At 37.3% G+C, this 19,725-nt stretch overlaps 1 long non-coding RNA gene across 1 annotated transcript; it reads left to right on the top strand.

The window, feature by feature from the left end:
• The first annotated feature begins 15,172 nt into the window (after positions 1-15,172).
• On the top strand, positions 15,173-15,742 carry LOC119555628. Its single transcript, XR_005219900.1, has 3 exons — positions 15,173-15,271; positions 15,334-15,491; positions 15,602-15,742. It is a non-coding gene; the product is annotated as an uncharacterized LOC119555628 (long non-coding RNA).
• Positions 15,743-19,725: the final 3,983 nt, after the last annotated feature.

Genomic DNA, 19,725 nt, shown 5'->3' with positions numbered 1-19,725 from the left:
TATAGATACCGCGTAGATTGGAAATGTCGCGTGGATGTTGCGCTTCATTGCGCCTCAGTTTGTGGTGATTCCCTTCCACGATTACGAACAAAAAATAAAGTAAAACATAAAGTCCAATGCGGCTAGTCAATGCTCTTCACGGGTAAGTTGCAAGCACGCAAAATCAAATTTAATTTTTGGTCTTAACGAAAAATGAATTAGTTCATTGCGTTTTTTATACTTTTTATATAATACGTTTTTTACACATTCCCCGTCGCCTAGCTTGAGCTGTAGCGAATGTATGGTACAAAGTGTATAGTGTAACGATATGACAAAACGAATTCCCATATATTCACAATAGCCCTCAGATACATACACACACCCTGAAGCCGGAAATCCCAACAGAGAGAGACAATGTACATAGATACCAAAAGATATCCGCAGCACGATGGCAGCTTCGGCGCTTATGTAGACTTATGTCGCGCATATTGACCACGAGGGTGGACACCTTTGCTGAACCGACCCACATGATCCCACTGGGGGATTGATTTTTAACGAGCATGAACTCGACGCTCTATCAATTCGTATTTTTTTACCGCTTTTGAGGGCTTTTCAAAAGTGATGTTTAAAATTATGGAAAAGCAATTTTTAATGGACCTGAATGACTGAAAAATGGGAAGCTTTGTATGGGTTAATTGCCGATCAATTGGAGTGGGGCTCAATTAAACTAGATGGTAGATTAGTCTAGGGTATTAGGGCTTAATTACACTGTGCAACACGGAAAATGTAAGCACTCAGATAAAAAATCCAGTACTTCGAGCTTTAATCAAGACTTCGCCGAGCATCGAAAATCCTTTTCTCGAGAACAAAATACTGCTTTCAAGTAAGAATTTTCAAGACAGAATTACTCGATTTTTGTACGATTTTAGAATCTTTCGGTCTACATGAAGTGTGAAATATTCTTCAGTCTTAAGTTTTCAATAAATACTGAATGGGTTAAGAAATGTATTGTATTATTCAAACGGCATTTAAATTACCTTTCCATTGATGCCTACACCCAAAAAAAAAATCGCCCTTAAATCAAGAAATTCGCCCTTAAATCAAGAAAATCGCCTATGATTTTGAGCCAACGGCGACTCGCCTTTATTTTAAGTAAATAATATTCTTGAATTTATGGTTTGCCATTTCTGGAAATAATGACAAATTTTTCTTAAATGTATGGTAAATAACCTTAAAATTAAGGAAAATTTTCTTAAAATAAGAAAAAAAATATTTATTTTGTAAGATTACCTTTTTCTACATTTGAGGAATTTGGTTGGTTTTGTATACCAATTTTGGATTTTAAATGGATAAAACCGTTTCTAATTTTAAGGGCAATTATTACATGGTAATATAGTATATAAATTTTTATATTTACCTGTATTTATGTAAGATTTATTTTATATAAATACTTTTTATAAACATATAAATAAACAAATGGAAAAATCCTTACCTCAGACAACCCCGGCATGAACTCGAACCCGCAACTGCTCACACCATAGCCAGACGTCTTAACCATTCGGCCACGCGTGCTTCTTGTCATACAATGACTAAAGAGAGCTATGGTGCTTTTGGTCCAGCTTTACGCATACCAATAACGTTTATTCTAATCTAAACTCTTTTAACAACCGTTTAAACAATTTGGTAAATAGAAAAGTGAAACTAATAAGAATAAAAATTAAAAAAATTAAAAAAAAAAGAAAAATAAATAAACAAAGGGTACACTTGCCGTGGCGTGGGCTCGAACCAGGTACTTTTGTACGATTATTTATTGACCGGACGTCTTTACCAGCTAGACCACCATCAAAATGTATAAAAAAAGTCACTTTTTCCTTAAAATATGGGTATTTCTTTACTAAATTTAAGTAAGAATTTACCATTATTTCAAGAAAAAAAATCAAGAAAAATTCGCCATTAGTTAAAGAAAAATTTTTATTCTTCCTCTTCTTCTTTACAAAGAAAAAAAAATATGGCGAAATTCCGTAAATTTTAGAAACTTTTTCTATAATCAAGAAAATATTTCTTAATTCAAGAAAATATTTCTTAATTCAATGGCGTTTTAAAATCACGGGCGAATTTCTAATATTTATGGTGATTTTTTTTTTGAGTGTATAGTTTACAAAAAGTAAATTCAAGTTATGAGTATATTTAACTTTTGTTTTGTCAAAATACATATGCCGACCAGTGTATATACTTTATGGGGTCGAAAACGTCTCCATCACTGCGTGGCAAACTTCCGACTGAAATCATTATACGCTCTGCAAGGGTATAAAAATGGTTATCCTAACGTAAAGACTTCCGCTCAAAAGTATGCAGCAATAACTTTACAAATTGTATCCAATGTGTTTATAGTTCCCAACAATTCCCAACGAAAAAAAGCAGCAACAACTCGGTGCAGCGGAAAATGGGACCGAACACGCAAATTGATTTAGCATTCCCGTATTTTATGCAGTATTTTTTACGAGTTTAGGTGATTTTTGTACTTGAATGTCGGCATTTTTTTGAAAGGAAAGGCATTTGAACTGCAATGGCGTCATTATAAGGAAATTGTTGTTGGTGCTGGCCGAAGGAGCCTTCCAACGGCTCAGAACTCAGCAACTGATATCATCTTGAAACAAATATACATTTTTAAGGACATGACCAGCCTATGTCCTTCTTGGCAAGACCTGACATCTGTTGCTAAAAAAAAACCATTTGAAGGCGCATCCACCTCCCAAAATGGTTGTTGGATATAGTCAAAGAACAATATGCGAGAAAGGTGTTAGAAATACTTGAAAGGGTCAAAACGATTCTAACTGAAAATTCACGTGGCGTCACGTGTCGACTGATCATTTGGCACTGAAAACATTCCACATGTTGGCGATCAAATTGTATTTATTTTTGCGTTCTTTTACATTTTTTCAGAGCAACTGAATTTGCATTTCCTCTCCCTTCGGATACGGGTTGCTTATGGCGATCAGCTGTTCGCATCAGCGGTTCTCTATTTGAACAGGAAACCGCTTAAGGTTGCAACAGCGATTTTTATGCGGCTGAATGCAGAGGGTATAAGGGGCTCCTAAGAAAGATAGGTCTATTTGCTTACAAACTTACAGAATGGCGACTTTTTATAGACTGTTGCAAACGTATCTGTGTGGAAGTGTACCACACAGTTTTATTAGTTAAAAAAATGCAGTGATCACAATTGGACTGTGTGCGTGGACTTAAAAATGGTTAACAATTTTTAGGTCAACAAAGCGGCTATAGAAAGTATCCCTTCTTTCTATGCTTGCGGGATTGCAGAGATACAATGCAGAAATCGCAGAAAACCATTTGGCCTGAAAGAAAGTCACTGCTCTTGGGAGATTAAAATAAAAGATATCCAGCCTTAATACCCACAGAAAAAATTATTGTCACACCCCCGCACATAAATCTTGGCTTAATTTTTTTAATTAAACACTTTTTTTAAGGCACTAAACAAGCAAAGGTTTTGCTTTCAATAAATGATAAAATATTCGACGTCCACAGTTGTAGAACTTTGATAAAAGACAATAACTATTTGAATTCAATGACAGAAACGGAATTTTAAGCTTGGAATTCCTTTAAATGAGTAGGTTTACATTTTCTGACAAATAGTTAAGCTGCAAATTATTGTAAATTAGAAACATTCTTCACCACTTCAAAAAAATGTGGATGTCACTTCATATATAAGTTTTTGCATATCAAATTGATAGCAATTCATATCAAATTGAGACGAGTTCATATAAATATGATATACAAGGGTGCTAAAAAATAATTACACAAAACAAAAGTACTTTATGTATATTATGCAGAGCTCGCAAAAAACTGTTGACCGTTTCTCGTTGTCTGGAAATAAGTGTCTTTTCCTGACTCTTTACGAAAAGACTCAGAGAGCAACCGATTTATGGGTTCTTGAAAGAGCTCGCTCGCGCTCAGAGCAAAACCTTTATTTTCTATTCTGTTTTGTTATGGTTGTTCCAGGACCGTTTTGTCCTGTTCAGGTGAGGCAAACGGTCTTTTGCGTATGTATTGGTATACACTTACACGCATAGGCAAGCAAATCGTTAATCGTCGGTTTTGCAGCCGAACGGGCATTCTCAGCCTTACACTTTATATTAAGTGAACGAAGAAGTTCGATTAGTGCAGAGAATCTGAACGCCTTATTAGTTATAAAGCTTAACACATAATATAAAAAAAAATGTTAAATGTTAAAATAAAATGTAAAAACAACATATTCTGAAACTTTTTATTGCTTTTTGATATCAATTTGTTATATGGAATATGGAATCGAAATGGAACTTGTTAACCAAAACATTTGAAAATAAATTTAAAATGTTGTATTAAACAAATTATATTATTTCTTTTTCACAACAACGAAAGTAAATGTAAAGACCGTTTGCCTTGAGTTTTTCGGTCAATCGGTCTTTTGTTGACTGTCATTGTGCGAGCGTTTCTCGTTCCGCTCTTTACGCACTGCTCATTAAGGAGCAATATACAACGAGCTCAACGAAAAGCGCTCAACAGAAAACATAAATGATGACAGCAGCAGTGACAGTAGGACCTTTTTCGGTTTTGCTCGCAACGAGAAGAAAACGTCTTAAAACTAAAATTTTTTGATGCCTAAAGTTTCTCCAAGCAAAACTAATAGTAACTGCAAAATGAATTTTTCAAACACCACTTTCCTTTTTTTTATGATTTTTCGAATGTGACAATGTCAGAAAAAAGTAGTATTAAAAAATTTGGCACAAATGCAAATTTCTAAACATATTTCAAATATTCAGAAAAAATTGCACTTAATTCGCCATACTTAAAGTGCCACAGGCAGCTGGCCTTGAATAGAAAATACATTTTTAATTGGGAATCGGAGTTATCGTGGTTGTTTAAGCCTCCTGAACCAAGATCCACAATATTGTCCTATTCCGTTTTGTCTGTTTTGACGTCTTGCTGTCTCGCTCTCTGGCATATGGAAATAGCCAAGCCGTTAGGTGTGAACGTATACCAACAAAATACCACATGTACTACTTTAAAGGCGTGTTTAATAAGGTGCTTAATTGACCAAAGAAAATGTGCGAATTAATCTAATCCAGGTGGGAAATTAATGAAAGTAAGAATACCAAAAACCAGATATCCGTGCTTGTAATTACATCTATACATTCGCAGCTGACGGGGGCTGGGAGATTCGTTTAAATACTATTCGTTATAATATCTCTTGATATGCTTTTGCTAAAAACTATATCATTTGCGTTTCTTTAACAGACTTAACACATTTTCTTCAAAGGGAAAAACTAATTCAATGCATTTCTATGTTTAAACAAATATAAATGTTTAAGAAAATAGATTCACGGCTTTTCCCCACACCTGTCTCCTACATTACTAATAAAATACCATTATTATTAACGATATCCCAACATTCGTCAAGTTAAAGCTTGTTGCTCGGGCCATATTGGTGGCCTCAGGTTTGCGAAGTGTAAGAGCGAAATTCATATGCCAGGGCTCGCAGATGCTTCGGGCAGAGACCGAAATACATATCATGGCCGGTTTAAATTTATGCTTCCAAGGTATTTGCTGCCTCTGCACTATATATCGGTATATTCCCCGCCTTAAGCTTAGTACTCAGGTCGGCTAAGAGTTTCACTAGTCGAAAAATCTTATTCTTTGTAGTGTGACCGAAGTTTTCATAGTTCACCCGCAATGCATGTAGCATGGTCTTACTGTCAAGCAGCTGGGTCTGTTGCCAAACGGAAACCGAATCAATTGGAGAAATTTAAAAAGGAGAAGTCTGCTGGTACACAAAGAAATTAAAATAAAAACAAGGAAGAACGCTATAGTCGAGTACCTCGACTATCAGATACCCGTTACTCAGCTAAAGGGACCAAAGGAAAATTGAGATATGCAAGCAGCAAATGCGCCACCTACCGGCGGTAGACAAATTTAAGCGTTGTGGGCGTTGTGGCAATACATTTCAGTTAAAATTTTGTATCTAGCACGAACATTGTGGGCGCCACAGGCTTGGATCAATCGATAGGTATTGACGAGACCAATACATTTCAGTTACAATTTTTTATCTAGCATGAAAATTGTGGGCGCTACATATTTGGGCAGCTTGTGGGCGGTAGAGTGGGCGTGGCATATTCGCGTAACAAACTTGCGCTGCGCTCAAGTCTACGGAAACTAAAGGAAGTCGCCCAGCATCCTAGCAGTGGCTGCCTATGGCTTCTCAAACTGTTCCTTAGCGGGCGCCCTATTTTCCTCCTCCCTATAGAAGCCAGCGGGTCGTCCAGCTCCGCTTAAGCTGCCAGGTAGCTGGTGGTGGTGGTGTACCGAGTCCTAATGGAGAGGTCGAGGTCAGAGGAAGATCATTTTACTGGTTCTGCTTAAAATATACTTCTACTACAACTACAACGTAGCCAAATTCTTTTGGCCAGATCTTACTTTCTTTGCAAGGACACGACCGGCAGGATGTTCATGTTGAGAGCGAAGTTCCACTCGGCATGTTCCTTCCCACTGGGATTCTCTAGTCGATCTCCTCCAGCACTTCGATTATTCTGCGGATTTGCCCCTGTTATTTTGCATCCTGTCGGTAAAATCACACAATCAAGGGCAACAGATTAGAGTAGGCGTCCTAATTCATCCGCACTGACCTCCTGCTGTCGATTTTGGGGTTTTCCTTTCATTTTTAATTTTTAGTCTCCACATCGTCTTTGCACGAACACCGCCAAAGATTAAATTTCGTGCTCTTTAGGTCGCGGCTAAAGCCTAGTACTCACATCGACGAAAACCGCGAGCTAACCATAGGAGTGAGCTAGAGGCAAACAGGCGGCTAAAGCTTTTCGTCGGGTCTGTTTTTCAGCGCGGTACTCAGATGAGCTAAGGAAATACCAGAAAAACTACCAGATTTCGCGAGTGAATTTTCGATGAACGCCGTTAGCCGCGGCCCAAAGAATAAGAAATTTAATCTTTGGCGGTGTTCGTGCAGAAGCGGTGGGAAATTTAAAAATTTTAAATGGAAGAAAAACCCCAAAAACGGTTAAGGGAGGTCAGTGCAGATGAAAAAGGACACCTAATCCAAGCTGTTGCCCATTATTGTGGGACTTCACCGACAGGAAGCAATACCACAACGGGGTAAATCCACAGAATAGTTGAAGCGCTGGAGGAGATCCACTAGAGAATCCCAGTAGGAAGGAACATGCTGAGTGGGATTCCGCTCTCTACATGGACATCGTCCGGGGCGTGTCCTCGTAAATAAAGTAAGACCTGGCCAAAAGAATTTGGTTACTTTGTACTAATATAAGTATCTTTTTAGCAGAACCTCCAGTATTATAATATCACCGCCAAAGATTAAATTTCGTGTTCTTTAGGTCGCGGCTAACGGCGATCATCGAAATTCACTCGCTAAATCAGGTACTTTTTCTGGTATTTCCTAAGCTCATCTGAGTACCGCGCTGAAAAGCAGACCCGAGGAAAAGCTTTAGCCGCGTGTTTGCCTCTCGCTCACTCCTATGGCTAGCTCGCGGCTTCCGTCGATGTGAGTACTAGGCTGCTTGATAGTAAGACCATGCCACATGCATGGCGGGTGAACTTTGAAAACTTCGGTCACACTACAAAGAATAAGATTTTTCGACTAGTGAAACTCTTAGCCGATCTGAGTACTAGGCTTCAGAGTTGCGGGTAACTCAGTCTCTCAGTATGTATGGTGCGGATCTTTTAAAGCTCACTTGGGCCGTTCTACTACTATACGTCTATAAGGTCGAAAAAAATTATTTTTAGTTAGAATTATTTAATGTTTTAAAAAACATCAAACTTCAAAAAGTACTTTTGAATATCTATATTTCCTGCTGAAGTTATCGTATTGACTTCATTTCTATTGTATTTATTTCTTCTTATTTAAAGACACTAGTTCTTAAAGTAAAAAATAAAAACAAATTAAATTAAAAAAACATTTTTAGAAAAAAAGGGTTTTTGAACTTTAATATATACGCAAGTTCATTACCTATAATCGGAGTTTTTAAACCATTTTTTTTAAATATCGAATTGTTTCTAACAAGCCCTCTGATTATGTATACAAATGCATGATGCAGCAAGTAGTGATTCTCGCTCACTCGTGTTAGATGCCAGAAACATGAGCAGGTGCAGAAAAATGTGAGCGAAAAGCACAGCCAGAGCTAAGGGAAACAGACTGCGCGGATAACTTATTCTGTTAAAAAATGAATCATTTAAACTATTTATTAAATTTAAGAACAATTTTACTTGTCTAATTCCGATTAGGTTAACATAAGTGCTAGAAAAGATTCAATGTTATCTGCAGTGCACTATGGGGACTTTGACCTGTTTTTTTGGCATAAATTTATAATAATAATACGCAAGGTATTTTGATCATTTTTTTTCTAGTGGTAGGAGTTGTGCCTAGATTAGATTCAATTTGGAAAAGTGGTCGTGTCACCCTAAGCACCCATCCACAAATGTGAATCCACAAATTCTGCTGTGCTTCCTTGCATGATGAAGTCTATCGGACTTATTAAGTTGTTTCCTCTCTTCTGCTGAGCATTAAAATAATTTTTTTTATTAAATCAATAATTTAGAAAATGGGAGCTGTAGCCCCAGGTTTTTAGCCTAGTTTTACGCGCCTAGACAGCGCGTCGAATGACACATAGAAGACTAGTGCTAGTGATTTTTAAAACAACAACTTCTAACTTATGATCCTGACGAAAGCACCTTCAGCTTCCAAAAGATCTGATACTAAATTTTGTGAAGAAAAATGCTTGTTAATTCGGCTTTATAAATACACTTTCAAAAATTTACTTATTCGGCATTATGCCTATTCTAAACATTGAAAAGATTATAATTTCCGAGGTCTCAGCGTTCACACAAACAGAGAGACGGATTAAGCAGCCACGGAAAGCTGATGCAGTATATGAATGCAAATAGGTCAGAGTTTTTCGAGACTAATCCAGGCCAAACATTTAAATTCCCAGAAAACGAAGCCTCTTTGCGGCTTTAAGCAACAACAACGGCTCTAAGTACCAAAGTAAACATGGCATAGATGTAGCACTGGGCCCAAGGGACCAGACGGGGTTGGGAGGGCCAGGCGAAATGCAGAACGGATCCTGCCCCCAGAAGGACCGCCCAGTCCGGTCCGAACTTTATGCAGAGAACGCCTCGCGGGCAATCCACACATGGCTCCCCGCTTTCCACAGGGTCTACGTGTTAATTTGGTTCGGCGTAATTCTAACTTGACATGCACGCCAGGGCGGCAGTGGAGTTTTCGAGGTTAAGGGGTGAATGGCGGAGAACCAAAAGCTGGCAAAAGTGTTTTAATTGAATTATTTTCATTGTCGCCCCAGCTCGACTTTGCCTGTTGGCATTATTAACTTTTCTTGTTGCTGCAATTTATGCAAACTTTCTAAAAAAACACTGTCGCCCACACTCACAGCCTGAAAGCCAAGCACAAAAAGTTAAATGAGTTAAACGAGCAATTTTATGAGCATGACGAAAGTTTTACAAATGTTCCCGAAATACGAGGAACGAAAAAGGATACAATGAAGCATTCGATTGCAGTGAGTGTTGAGAGCCAAAAGTTTACCACTGTTTAGCCCGAGGCCCGCATGTAACTTGGATTTCTTTTTACATTTTACACTGGATATTCAGTACACTGAAGAAAACCGGGCGATTATTTTTTTTTATTTCGCTGATCTACCCATTACATATGGTCCAGTTCCCCTTAGAACATTTTTTCCCGTTAGCAAATCGTCGTTACTAAAACGATTTACAAAACATTGTTATATAACATATCATTGTTACACTCATGGAAATTTTACTGTAAAATCGCCCTAAGAACAAGGAAAATCGCCCTAAAACGGGGGTCAATGGCGACTGGGTAACAAAATAAGGGCAACATTTTCTAAAAATAGGCATATATTGGTCTTACATTTGGGGCGATTTTTCTTAGATCTTGGGTTAATATTCTTAAGTCTAGGGCGATTTTTCTGTTTTTAAAGGTAAATACCCTTAATATATGAAATAATATTTTAAGCACCAACGGCGGTATTTCTTGAAAATATGGTGAAACGCCCTAAAAACAAGAGCAAGTGCCCTAAATATTAAAACTAATTTTTATAAAAAAAATCGTGTTTGGACATGTTTTGCTGGCAAACTTATCTGCGGTACCTTTTCCAGGAATTTTGTTTTATGATTATTTGACTTAGTGTCCTTTTTTCACTATAATTTGAGAGGGTGAGAAGAGGGCAAGGTTATTATTTTGCAGCTCCACGCATGTTGGTAAACTGCTAATTAGAGTCATATGAACTGAAAAGTAGTCATTAAACAGAATCAGGGAAATAACATTAATATAAAACAACTTACTTCTTGAGAAAAATCTTCGTGGTCGCAGCGAGAATCGAACTCACGACCGCTGGGTTCGCAGTCGAGAGCACTACCGCTGCACCAAAGACGCATCGCGCTAGGCGACGCGCAAAAAGGGTCCATATCTCAATTTGTTCTAAGAATAAAATCTCAATTTATTTCTAAAAAAATGATCTCACTAACGACAACAAATTATGCTTTATTTTACCCAATTAGACTAAATACATTAAAAGACTATTATTTTAATGCAATATACATTTTTATACCCGTTACTCGTAGAGTAAAAGGGTATACTAGATTCGTCGGAAAGTATGTAACAGGCAGAAGGAAGCGTTTCCGACCCCATAAAGTATATATATTCTTGATCAGGATCACTAGCCGAGTCGATCTAGCCATGTCCGTCTGTCTGTCCGGATGAACGCTGAGATCTCGGAAACTATGAGAGCTAGGCTATTGAGATTTTGCGTGCAGATTCCTGAGCTTCTTACGCAGCGCAAGTTTGTTTCAGTAGAGTGCCACGCCCACTCTAACGCCCACAAACCGCCCAAAACTGTGGCTCCTACAGTTTTGATGCTAGAACTAAAATTTAAACTGAAATGTATTGTTCTCATCAATACCTATCGATTGACCCAAAAAAAAGTTTGCCACGCCCACTTTATCGCCCACAAACCGCCCCCAAACTTCAAAAAATCATAAATATGAACGCGGATATCTCGGAAACTATCAAAGATAGAGATTCAAGATCTCAGATTAAGATTCCGTAGCTTTGTACGCAGCGCAATTTTGTTACGCAAATATGCCACGCCCACTCTAACGCCCACAAGCTGCCCAAACCTGTGGCGCACACAATTTTCATGCTAGATACAAAATTTTAACTGAACTGTATTGGTCTCGTCAATACCTATCGATTGACCCAAAAAAAAATTTGCCACGCCCACCCTAACGGCCATAACGCTTAAATCTGCCTACCGCCGGTAGGTGGCGCATTTCAGTCTTGCTTTTCTGCTTGCTTGTCTCCATTTCCCTTTGGTCCCTTTAACTGAGTAACGGGTATCTGATAGTCGAGACACTCGACTATAGCATTCTTCCTTGTTTTATTTGTTATTTTGACGTGTTCAAAATTTTTTTTTGCCTCTGCACACAAAATTGTTTAAGAATTCAATTCTAAAAACTTGCACAAAAAAGAAAAATAAATGTTGACTCTTCGTGGGCTCGAACTCACGCCATTTAGATGAGTTTGAAAGTTCAACGCATTAGACCGCTAGGCCACCGATTTTCAAATTTCAAGGGCGATTTTCTTTGTTCAAGGGCGATTTTGGATGATTTTTTGTTCTACGAAATAAGGCGATTTGCCCTAAATATCAGAAAATATTAAAAGCACATGCTCGGAAAAATTCGCCCTAAATAATAGAAATTTTAGTAAAATTAACCCTAAAACATATTTTCTATGGCGATTTTTCCTATATTTAGGGCGATTTTTCTAGTATTTTTTTGAAGTTTGTGGGCGGTTTGTGAGCGTTAGAGTGGGCGTGGAAAACTTTTTTGAATCGATAGGTATTGATGAGAACAATACATTTATGTTAAAATATTTATTCTAGTATCAAAACTGTAGGAGCCACAGTTTTGGGCGGTTTGTGGGCGTTAGAGTGGGCGTGGCACTATGCTGAAACAAACTTGCGCTGCTTAAGAAGCTCAGGAATCTGCACGCCAAATCTCAATAGCCTAGCTTTTATAGTTTCCAGACGGACAGACGGACATGGCTAGATCGACTCGGCTAGTGATCCTAACCAAGAATATATATACTACTCATGTTCACTATTTGTTTGTTTTAATAGATTATCACAAAAATAAGACTTGATTCGATTTGCTATTCAATAAATAGAGAGCGTCACATTTGTTAAAGTGTGACCAAGCCAAAAGCACCATAAAATCCAAAAAAAATGTTACTAAATACCTATATACCATTAAAATACTTTTGAGCAAAATCAGAGCTGATAAAATACCAAAAAGTATTTAAAAATACAAAATATTCGGTCACGCTGACCGCTTACTTTGCAGTGATCGCCGGACTCGCTACGAAGCGGAGTGTCAAAATATTTCGTGTATACATACATATGCATGTGTGCAAAAAGCACGGACAAATTCTGTCGCGTGCCGTTACTTTACAATAGAGGTCAAAGTCATAAGGAAGAAAACGAGAAAATATTTACATATAAGTCCTGAAGTTTTATAACATGTATATGTCAATTGAGTAATATTTATTTTATTTATTATGTGAACATATCTAATTGTCAAAACATCGCTACACAAGAAATATTTATGTTTTTATGCACATAAATATTTTCTTGACCGCCATAAATAGTAATTACTAAGCCAAATCTTATGATAATTGTCATGGAAATAGAAAGAGGCTGCCGGTGGTTGGGCAGCCGTAACTAAAACCATAATCCTTAAATATCAAAGCTGTTTTTCTTTTGCAAACCTAACGCACCCAATCAGTTGTGGCATCAGCTTTGGTATTTCCTGCGGACGATGGGCCAGCCAACAGATTAGGGCCAATAAGACCTCGTCCTCGGAATTGACACCCAAAGAATCCTGGTACATCATGGTCACCACATCCTCGAAGGGCATCTGCCGAAAATGAATTCCCCCCACCACGGCCAGAAAATGAACCCCGATCCTCTGAAGCATCATCTTGCGGAGCGCTTCGAGCTCGGGATACTTAAATTTAATAACATAATTTAAATATGTTTTTTATTTAAATGAAAGGTTTTTATATTAAGGCCGCTGAAACTAGCTCGAACTTTTTGTTCACAAAATGGAAAGTTAGTGTGATATAGGCTTCATTTGCACGGGAAATCCATCCATCCGCGGTAATTGCACCATACTGGACCCCTTCGAGCTAATATTCAAGATCCTTTCCCAACTCGTTGTATAGCTTAGGTAGCATTATGTCTCTGAAATAGGTTCTGCTCGTCATTTTATAATTAGGGTCCATGCGCTGCATCAAATCACGGAATCCATCGTCGTCAACCATGCTTAACGGCTGAACGTCCCGTGCTTTCATTAGCATTACATACTTATCCAATGATGTTTTTTAAAGAACGTAGGCTCGGTTCAAGTTCGTCGGATGTCGGGGTTCTTCCCTGCTGGCAGGTACTATATACTCTGACACATTTATTTAGTGCGCGGTTTCAATGAAACAATGTTAATATGGTACTAGGACATTATGCGCCGACACGCCAAATAACAACTGGGAATTTAATAAGTTAGGGAATTTGATGTTATTTTTCCCTAAGTCTTTACCCTGTTGCCCTTATTTTGTTACCCAGTCGCCATTGACCCCCGTTTTATGGCGATTTTTCTTGTTTTTAGGGCAATTTTACAGTAAAATTTCTATAAGTGCACTCATAAAATTATTTTTCTAAATACTGGGCTGGGTAACAAAATAAGGGCAACATTTTCTAAAAATAGGGCGATTTTTCTTAGATCTAGGGTTAATTTTCTTAAGTCTAGGGCGATTTTTCTGTTTTTTAAAGGTAAATACCCTTACCGTATGAAAAAATATTTTAGGCATCAACGGCGGTATTTCTTGAAATTATGGTGAAGCGCCCTAAAAACAAGAGCAAGTGTCCTAAATATTAAAACTAATTTTTATAAAAAAAAATCGTGTTTGGACATGTTTACTGGTTCTCGGCAAACATTATCTGAAGTCCTTTTTCAGGAATTTTTTAGGATTATTTGACTTAGTGTCCCTTTTTCACTATAATTTGAGAGGGTGAGAAAAGGGCAAGGTTATTATTTGGCCGCTCCACGCATGTTGGTAAACTGCTAATTAGAGTCATATGAACTGAAAAGTAGTCATTAAACAGAATCAGGGAAATAACATTAATATAAAACAACTTACTTCTTGAGAAAAATCTTTGTGGTCGCAGCGAGAATCGAACTCACGACCGCTGGGTTTGCAGTCGAGAGCACTACCGCTGCACCGAAGACGCATCGCGCTAGGCGACGCGCAAAAAGGGTGCATATCTCAATTTTTTCTAAGAACCAATTCTCAATTTAATTCTAAGAAATATTCTCACTAACGACAACAAATTATGTTTTATTTTACCTTAGACTAAATACATTAAAAAACTATTATTTTAATGTAATATACATTACTTTATTTGTTATTTTGTCGTGTTATAAATTTTTTTTTGCCTTTGCACACAAAATTGTTTAAGAATTCAATTCTAAAAACTTGCACAAAAAAGAAAAATAAGGGTTGACTCTTTGTGGGCTCGAACTCACGCCATTTAGTTGAGTTTAACAGTTTAACGCATTAGACCGCTAGGCCACCGAACTTCAAATTTCAAGGTCGATTTTCTAGTTTCAATGGCGATTTTAAATGATTTTATGTTCTACGAAATCAGGCGATTTACCCTACATATGATAAAATATTAAAACCATACGCTCGGAAAAATTCGCCCTAAATAATAGAAATTTTAGAAAAATTATCCCTAAAACATATTTTCTATGTCGATTTTTTTCTATACTTAGGCCGATTTTTCTTAATGTTAGGGCGATTTCATGCTTAGGGCGATTTTTCTAGTATTTGGAAAAATAATTTTATGAGTATACCAAGAACTGTTGCTAAAGGTCTTATTAATACTTGTAAATATTTATCTGACTTGGTTTTCCACAAATCTTTGCTCTGGCACTGCTGAAACATAAATAAATTGAAAAGGTTTTTTACTTTTTTCTTTACCTTTCTAGTCAAAATCAGCAAAGATGCGTCAATTTGATCTTGTAAGGATTGAGGCGAAGATTGTGACGTCACTAAGATGGCCACCGCTTGAAAACGAAGTGTGGGTCTCTAAAGTTGGGGCCACTGACTCCAAATGACATTGTCAAGGTAGGGACGGTAAAGACTTAGGGAAAAATAACATCAAATTCCCTAACTTATTAAATTCCCAGTTGTTATTTGGCATGTCGGCGCATAATGTCCTAGTACCATATTAACATTGTTTCATTGAAAACGCGCACTAAATAAATGTGTCAGAGTATATAGTACCTGCCAGCAGGGAAGAACCCCGACATCCGACGAACTTGAACCGAGCCTACGTTCTTTAACCGTAAGTAATTTTAAAACTGCGCAGTGCATGGCCAACTGCAAGCACTGTAGTAGATTGTGCACGTCCCACGTGTTGCGGCCAATTCCATGTGTCCTTTTTTTATATTATAGGTACAACGAAGGAAAACGTTGAAGGTCCGTCTCCGAAAAGAAAGCTAGAATCATCATGTGTGTGGCAGCACTTTAAAAAAAAACCGAGGACAAGACGAAGGCCACCTGTGTTTATTGTGAGAAATCGTTAAAAACGGCGGGAAATACAACTAACCTAATGGACCACCTCAAACGGATTCATCCAAACTATAGTGTTTGTGAAATAGATAATCAGTCACCTAGGTTGGATAGTTACATGCAACGGAATGTAGAGTATCCGTCAGAGTCCAAACAAAAAACATCATTGGATAAGTATGTAATGCTAATGATAGCACGGGACGTTCAGCCGTATAGAATGGTTGACGACGATGGATTCCGTGATTTGATGCAGCGCGTGGACCCTAAATATAAAATTACGAGCAGAACCTATTTCAGAGACATAATGCTACCTAAGCTATACAACGAGTTGAGAAAGGATCTTGAATATGAGCTCGAAGGGGTCCAGTATGTTGCAATTACCGCAGATGGATGGATTTCCCGTGCAAATGAAGCCTATATCACAGTAACTTTCCATTTTGTGAACAAAAAGTTCGAGCTAGTTTCAGCGGCCTTAATATATAAACCTTTCATTTAAATAAAAAACATATTTACGCCTTATGTCAAATATGTAAGTATTCAATTCAAAGAGAATTTTATTTAAAAACAAGTTAGTCACATTCAAGTCCAATGTGGCCATCTTGGTTTTAACTATTATAAAAAGTAGTTAAATTTATAGTATATTTGATGGTTCTTTATATTTCGAGTAAATACTTTTTCAATTTGTTCGGAATATAAAGTCTTTTATTTTGAATATAGAACGATTTTAAGAATTCTATTTGCCCAAATAAATGTAAAATATAACTCAAATTACATATATGTATGTATTAAATTTGTAACCCATATACACAACATAATTTAAATTATGTTATTAAATTTAAGTTCCCGAGCTCGAAGAGCTCCGCAAGATGATGCTTCAGAGGATCGGGGTTCATTTTCTGGCCGTGGTGGGGGGAATTCATTTTCGGCAGATGCCCTTCGAGGATGTGATGACCATGATGTACCAGGATTCTTTGGGTGTCAATTCCGAGGGCGAGGTCTTATTGGCCCTAATCTGTTGGCTGGCCCATCGTCCGCAGGAAATACCAAAGCTGATGCCACAACTGATTGGGTGCGTTAGATTTGCAAAAGAAAAACAGCAGAAAAAACTGCGGGAAATACAACTAACCTAATGGACCACCTTAAACGGATTCATCTAAACTATAGTGTTTGTGAAATAGATAATCAGTCACCTAGGTTGGATAGTTACATGCAACGGAATGTAGAGTATGCGTCAGAGTCCCAACAAAAAACATCATTGGATAAGTATGTAATGCTAATGAAAGCACGGGACGTTTAGCCGCTAAGTATGGTTGACGACGATGGATTCCGTGATTTGATGCAGCGCATGGACCCTAATTATAAAATGACGAGCAGAACCTATTTCAGAGACATAATGCTACCTAAGCTATACATCGAGTTGGGAAAGGACCTTGCATATGAGCTCGAAGGGGTCCAGTATGTTGCAATTACCGTGGATGGATGGATTTCCCGTGCAAATGAAGCCTATATCACAGTAACTTTCCATTTTGTGAACAAAAAGTTCGAGCTAGTTTCAGCGGCCTTAATATATAAACCTTTCATTTAAATAAAAAACATATCTACGCCTTATGTCAAATATGTAAGTATTCAATTCAAAGTGAATTTTATTTAAAAACAAGTTAGTCACATTCAAATCCAATGTGGCCATCTTGGTTTTAACTATTATAAGAAGTAGTTAAATTCATAGTATATTTGATGGTTTTTTATATTTCGAGTAAATACTTTTTCAATTTGTTCGGAATATGATGTCTTTTATTTTGAATATAGAACGATTTTAAGATTTCTATTTGACCAAATAATTGTAAAATATAACTCAAATTACATATATGTATGTATTAAATTTGTAACCCATATACACAACATAATTTAAATTATGTTATTAAATTTAAGTTCCCGAGCTCGAAGAGCTCCGCAAGATGATGCTTCAGAGGATCGGGGTTCATTTTCTGGCCGTGGTGGGGGGAATTCATTTTCGGCAGATGCCCTTCGAGGATGTGATGACCATGATGTACCAGGATTCTTTGGGTGTCAATTCCGAGGGTGAGGTCTTATTGGCCCTAATCTGTTGGCTGGCCCATCGTCCGCAGGAAATACCAAAGCTGATGCCACAACTGATTGGGTGCGTTAGATTTGCAAAAGAAAAACAGCAGAAAAAACTGCGGGAAATACAACTAACCTAATGGACCACCTTAAACGGATTCATCTAAACTATAGTGTTTGTGAAATAGATAATCAGGCACCTAGGTTGGATAGTTACATGCAACGGAATGTAGAGTATGCGTCAGAGTCCCAACAAAAAACATCATTGGATAAGTATGTAATGCTAATGAAAGCACGGGACGTTTAGCCGCTAAGTATGGTTGACGACGATGGATTCCGTGATTTGATGCAGCGCATGGACCCTAATTATAAAATGACGAGCAGAACCTATTTCAGAGACATAATGCTACCTAAGCTATACATCGAGTTGGGAAAGGACCTTGCATATGAGCTCGAAGGGGTCCAGTATGTTGCAATTACCGTGGATGGATGGATTTCCCGTGCAAATGAAGCCTATATCACAGTAACTTTCCATTTTGTGAACAAAAAGTTCGAGCTAGTTTCAGCGGCCTTAATATATAAACCTTTCATTTAAATAAAAAACATATATACGCCTTATGTCAAATATGTAAGTATTCAATTCAAAGAGAATTTTATTTAAAAACAAGTTAGTCACATTCAAGTCCAATGTGGCCATCTTGGTTTTAACTATTATAAAAAGTAGTTAAATTTATAGTATATTTGATGGTTCTTTATATTTCGAGTAAATACTTTTTCAATTTGTTCGGAATATAATGTCTTTTATTTTGAATATAGAACGATTTTAAGAATTCTATTTGACCAAATAAATGTAAAATATAACTCAAATTACATATATGTATGTATTAAATTTGTAACCCATATACACAACATAATTTAAATTATGTTATTAAATTTAAGTTCCCGAGCTCGAAGAGCTCCGCAAGATGATGCTTCAGAGGATCGGGGTTCATTTTCTGGCCGTGGTGGGGGGAATTCATTTTCGGCAGATGCCCTTCGAGGATGTGCTGACCATGATGTACCAGGATTCTTTGGGTGTCAATTCCGAGGGCGAGGTCTTATTGGCCCTAATCTGTTGGCTGGCCCATCGTCCGCAGGAAATACCAAAGCTGATGCCACAACTGATTGGGTGCGTTAGATTTGCAAAAGAAAAACAGCAGAAAAAACTGCGGGAAATACAACTAACCTAATGGACCACCTTAAACGGATTCATCTAAACTATAGTGTTTGTGAAATAGATAATCAGTCACCTAGGTTGGATAGTTACATGCAACGGAATGTAGAGTATGCGTCAGAGTCCCAACAAAAAACATCATTGGATAAGTATGTAATGCTAATGAAAGCACGGGACGTTTAGCCGTTAAGTATGGTTGACGACGATGGATTCCGTGATTTGATGCAGCGCATGGACCCTAATTATAAAATGACGAGCAGAACCTATTTCAGAGACATAATGCTACCTAAGCTATACATCGAGTTGGGAAAGGACCTTGCATATGAGCTCGAAGGGGTCCAGTATGTTGCAATTACCGTGGATGGATGGATTTCCCGTGCAAATGAAGCCTATATCACAGTAACTTTCCATTTTGTGAACAAAAAGTTCGAGCTAGTTTCAGCGGCCTTAATATATAAACCTTTCATTTAAATAAAAAACATATCTACACCTTATGTCAAATATGTAAGTATTCAATTCAAAGTGAATTTTATTTAAAAACAAGTTAGTCACATTCCAATCCAATGTGGCCATCTTGGTTTTAACTATTATAAGAAGTAGTTAAATTCATAGTATATTTGATGGTTTTTTATATTTCGAGTAAATACTTTTTCAATTTGTTCGGAATATGATGTCTTTTATTTTGAATATAGAACGATTTTAAGATTTCTATTTG

Source organism: Drosophila subpulchrella, chromosome 3L (genome assembly GCF_014743375.2).
Source record: "Drosophila subpulchrella strain 33 F10 #4 breed RU33 chromosome 3L, RU_Dsub_v1.1 Primary Assembly, whole genome shotgun sequence".
Taxonomy (NCBI): domain Eukaryota; kingdom Metazoa; phylum Arthropoda; class Insecta; order Diptera; family Drosophilidae; genus Drosophila; species Drosophila subpulchrella.
The sequence above is the reverse complement of the archived record's forward strand: the minus strand, read 5'-3'. Positions and strand labels throughout refer to the sequence as shown.